Consider the following 5000-nt stretch of genomic DNA (forward strand, 5'->3'; position numbering starts at 1 on the left):
TCATCCCTTTCAGCATTGGACAAGAGACTAAGAGAGAGCTTGGACGAAGGTGAACCGCGGTGAGCCCAGCAACCCGCCGCAACCACCTTCTCCCACTGAGCTCCTTCTAACAAGTTCCCCTTCACGCCCGTCGCTGCTCCGGCCCATCACGTCGCTAGATACCCCGGCTCGCATCCCCCACACATACAAGGTACCGTCCCGTCTGTCTCTTTCGTAGCTGGAGAAGGAGGAGGAAGAGGTATAGCGGTGATGATGTATGGTGGTGATGATGGTGGTGATGGTGGTGGTGATGGTGGAAGTATTAGTGGTGGTGATGGTAGTTGGTGGTTGCTGTTATGGTGGTGGCGGTGCACAAATCTACGGTATCCTCCAACCAGATTTCATTTACGTGTTTCCCTTCTCATATTATTATTATTATTATTATTATTATTATTATTATTATTAGTAGTAGTAGTAGTAGTAGTAGTAGTAGTAGTAGTAGTAGTAGTAGTGTTATTATTTTTGTTGTTATTGAAGCAGGAAAGGAAGAAAAAGAAGAAAAAGGTGGAGGAGGAGGAGGAGGAACGAGAACGGAAAGAACGTGTCCCTGCGGTCAGCCAATCAGAACGAGGATACAAAGAGAACCGGAGGAACGTATGAAAGAGAGGAGGAGGAGGAGGAGGAGGAGGAGGAGGAGGATAACCTTTGACCGATATATATGTTGTTGTCATTTTTATTATTTCCTCCTCTCATCTTTTCTTCCTCCTCCTCCTCCTCCTCCTCCTCTTCCTCTTCCTTTCCCTGTCTTGGCTGTCACCGGAATCATCATCAATCCTCTTTCCTCTTTTTCTTTTTCTTTGTTTGCTCTTTTTTTTCTTTATTCCTTCTCTTTTCTTCTTCCTTTTTGTCTTGTATCTCATTTCTTCCCTTCGCCTTTTCCTCCTTTTTCTTTTTTTCTTTATTTTCTCTTGATTTTCTTCTTTATTCCTTCTCTTTCCTTCTTCCTTTTTGTCTTGTATCTCATTTTTCCCCTTCGCCTTTTCCTCCTTTATCTCTCATCCTTCAACTTTTCTATCTTCTCTTTTCTCCTTTTCCTGTTCCATTTCTCTTCCTTCCTCTTTCTCCTTCCCTCTCTCTCTCTCAGTCCTCATTTCTTCTCTCATCTCGCCACCCATCTTAACCTAAAGTTGCCTGTCGCTCATGTAGTCTCGTGGAGGGCTCGCCGCACTTGGTATTCCGGGCACACGCCGCCGCTGAGACTTGTAGAGCAGGGGAAGTGAACAGTGACAGGCCGAAGGGGAGGTGAAGGAGCTGGGAGACGAAGAAAGCGTGAAGTTGAGAGGCTAGGAAGGTGGAATTCAGGGGCGGAAAGGTGAAAACGGGAAGGTACAAGGGTATGGAAAGTGAAGACCGGGAGGAAGAGGAAGAGAGCGAGAGATTGAGGAGCTGGAAAGATGAAAAGAAACTAAGGAGGGGAATGGAAAGAAAAGGGAAAGGGAAGAGGGATAGGAGGAGGAAAGAGAAGGCGTGAAGTTGAGAGGCAGGAAGCTGGAATTTAGGGGCGAGAAGGTACAAGGATATGGAAAATGAAGACCGGGGGAAGAGGAAGAGAGCGAGAGATTGAGGAGCTGGAAAGATGAAAAGAAACTAAGGATGGGAAGGAAAAAAAAAGGGAAAGGGAAGAGGGATAGAAGGAGGAAAGAGAAAGCATGAGACGAAACTACGAACTGGAAGATGATAGGATAAGGAAGATGAAGGGGAATAGGAGGAGGAGAAGGAGGAAAGCGTGAAGTTAATTAAGAGATTGGAAAGGTGGAATTCAGGGGGCGGGAAAGTGAAAACAGTGGCATAGGAAAGGGAATATGAATGAAGAATTTTAAAAGTGTAAATGGAAACTGGAAGGAGAAAGGAAGCGGAGAATGAAAGGGAGCTGGAGGAGGAGGAAGAAGAAAGCTAGACATTGAAGGAAAGGGAAGGGAAGAGAAGGGCAGGGAAGGGAAGAGAAGGGTAAGGAAAGGAAGGGGAGTAGGAGGAAGGAAGTGGAAGGAAGGAAGGAAGAGAGGGCAGGTTAGGGAGGGAAGGAAGGGAAGGGCTAGGTGATAGGTAGGGTGAGGTTAGTGTAGATTAGGTTAGGTTAAGGGAGAGGATGAAGAAGAAAACTAGACATTGAAGGGAAGGGAAGGGAAGAGAAGGGCAGGGAAGGGAGAGGCGTGAGTAGGGAGTGGAAGGAAAGGAAGGGAAGGGCTAGGAGATAGGTAGGGTGAGGTTAGGTTAGGTTAGGTGAGGTAAAGTGAGGTATGGTTAAGGTAGGAAAATTTAGGTTAGATTAGGTTACATTAGGTTCAGTTAGGCATAGTGATCAGGTGGAAAGTAGGTCACGAGGAGCTATTTCTGCCGCCGCCAGGGAGGGAAGGAGAGCGAGGTGATAGGCCTGTGACGTCGTTTTGCCTCGTCAGGTAGAATGAGGCGGGAACGGGTGCCAGGAAGGAAGGAGAGAGAGGCGGAGCTGTGTTAACGAGGACGGGTATTAGCGTTACTGCTGCTGGCTCAGGCGAGGAGGAGGAGGAGGAGGGAGAGGAAGGAAGGAAGGAAGGAAGGAAGGAAGGAAGGAAGGAAGGAAGGGGAGGAAGGAAAGAGGGAAGGAAGGAAGGAAGGAAGAAAGAAAGAAAAAAAGAATGAAAGGAAGAAAGAAAGAGAGAAAGGAAGGAAGGAAGGAAAGAAGGAAAAATTAAAGAAAAAGTGAAAGGAAGAAAAAAAGGGAGGAAGGAAGGAAAGAAAAAATATATAGAAAGAGAGAAAGAAAGGAAGGAAGAAAGGAAGGAAAGGAAGGAAGGAAGAAAGGAAGGAAGGAAGGAAGGAAGGAAGAAAGGAAGGGGGCTGTTTCTGCTATATTAGGTAAATAGGTAAGTAGGTAATGTGTTCTCTTGTGTTAGGAAAGTGTTAGTATTACTGTAGCTAGCTTAAGGGACGAGGAACAGGAGGAGGAGGAGGAGGAGGTGAAGGAGGAGGAGAAAATGGAAGGAAGGAGAAAGGAAAACGGGAGGGAGGAAGAGAGGAGGGAAGAGGATGGAGGGAAAAGAACAGGAATGGAAGGGGGCTGAAAGAGTTGGGAAAGGAAACGAAAGGAAGGGAAAAAAGAGGAAAGGAAAAGGGGAAAGGAAAGGAAAGTGCTGAAGTTAAAGAGGAAGAAATGGAAGACAAGTTCATTGCTCTAGGTAGACAAAAAGCTTTAGTTTGCACCGCTATTAAGAGTAAGCTGAGGAGGAGAAAAGACTTAGTAAGGTTATATAGCTTAAAGGAAGGAAAAATGCTCTTCTTTGTACTAGCTAATGAGAGAGAGAGAGAGAGAGAGAGAGAGAGAGAGAGAGAGAGAGAGAGAGAGAGAGAGAGAGAGAGAGAGAGAGAGAGAGAGAGAGAGAGAGAGAGAGAGAGAGAGGGAGAGAAGAATGTTGTAGTTGTTATTGTTCGGGAAGGGACGGTTTTGCTACAACTACTATATACGGAAGAGTGAATGTTACTACTACTACTACTACTACTACTACTACTTCTACTTCTACTTCTACTACTACTACTACTACTACTACGGATATGGTGATGGGAGTTCAATGTAGGAAGTGCAGTATTGAGGTAGGAACAACCTCACATAACTATTGCTTAAATGACACTGTAGGTCTGGGTGATTTAGGGTCCGTCCAAGGGCACAATGCATGAAATCGAGCTAATAGGGTACTGGGATTTATTTCAAGGAGCGAAGCCCAAGTCTTCCCTCAAACTATATTTAGCATTAGTTAGACCTCATCTTGACTATGTCACCCTTAGAATGGATATCAAATGCAGAGGATGACTAAGATGATTCAGGAGGAAAGACTCAAACAGTTAAACTTGCATTCTAGAAAGGCGAAGGTGCGTGGAGACATGATCGAGGTTTATAAATGGATGAAGGCTTAATAAGGAGACATTCATAAGGTTTAAGAGAGCGGACAGAAGTAACGGTTTAAACTGGATAAATCAGGGACATAGGCAAAATTGGTTTACTAATAGGTGGATGAGGTGGTGAGCAAAAATAGACTAGAGGCCTCTTGCAGACTCCTGCGTTCTTCTTCTTCTTCTTATGTACTACTACTACTACTACTGCTACTACTTCTACTACTACTACTACTACCACTACTGCTATTAACCTATAGAAAAAAAAGAGACTGTGTTAAAGACTGGAAAGCTAGACAGAGATGGACACACCACGCAGAAGACCCGCTACGCCACACCTTTTCGGGACGGCCGGGGGGGCGGGGGGCGGGGGGCGATGCGGCAGCGGGTGGGCGGAGTCTGGCCAAGATACGTGGGCGGAGGGGTGAGATGAGGGTGGGTGAGGGTGGGGCGTGGCGGGCGGGCGCGTGGGCGTGCGGTGCGGGTTGCGGGGTGGTTAGGTTAGGTTGGGCGGGGCTAGGAAGGATATGGAAAGGATAGGTTTGAGTGGGGATGGAAGGAAGGAAGGGAAGGGAGGGGAGGGGAGGGAAGGGTAAGTTAGGGTAAGGTAGGGAAGGAAAGAGACAGAAAGGGAGGGAAAGGGAAAGTTATAGAGGGATAGGAAGGAGAGGAAAGGTAAGGGAAGGGGATGGAGGGGAGGAAGGGAAGGGATGGGAAGGGAAGGGAAGGGTAAGTTAGGGTAGGGTAGGGAAGGAAAGGGATAGGAAGGGCGGGGAAGGGAAAGGTAGAGAAGGGAAAGGAAGGAAAGGAAAGGGAAGGGGATGGAAGGGAGGAAGGGGAGGGTAAATTAGGGTAGGGTAGGGAAGGGAGGGGAAGGGAAAGGTAGAGAAGGGAAAGGAAGGAAAGGGAAGGGAAGGAAAGGAAAGGAATGGAAACGAAAGGAAAGGAGAGGAAAGGAATAAAGAATACAAAGGAAGAAAGATTAAAAATATATATAAAGGATAGAAGAGAGGAAGGGAGGAAGGAAGAAAGAGAAAGAAAAAAAGAAAGAGAGAAAGAAATAGCCACGTCACCTGAAATTTGGGCGAGGTGGTGAG

At 46.6% G+C, this 5000-nt stretch overlaps 1 long non-coding RNA gene across 2 annotated transcripts in view; it reads left to right on the top strand.

Annotated features, from left to right (window-relative positions):
• Window positions 1–5000, top strand: part of LOC126987721 (uncharacterized) — a 73609-nt gene that overhangs the window by 16510 nt on the left and 52099 nt on the right. For both annotated transcript variants that reach the window (XR_007741123.1, XR_007741122.1), the window contains exon 2: window positions 14–190. This is a non-coding gene — a long non-coding RNA (uncharacterized LOC126987721). The remainder of the gene's footprint in view (window positions 1–13; window positions 191–5000) is intronic.

Source organism: Eriocheir sinensis, chromosome 66, assembly GCF_024679095.1.
Source record: "Eriocheir sinensis breed Jianghai 21 chromosome 66, ASM2467909v1, whole genome shotgun sequence".
Lineage (NCBI taxonomy): Eukaryota > Metazoa > Arthropoda > Malacostraca > Decapoda > Varunidae > Eriocheir > Eriocheir sinensis.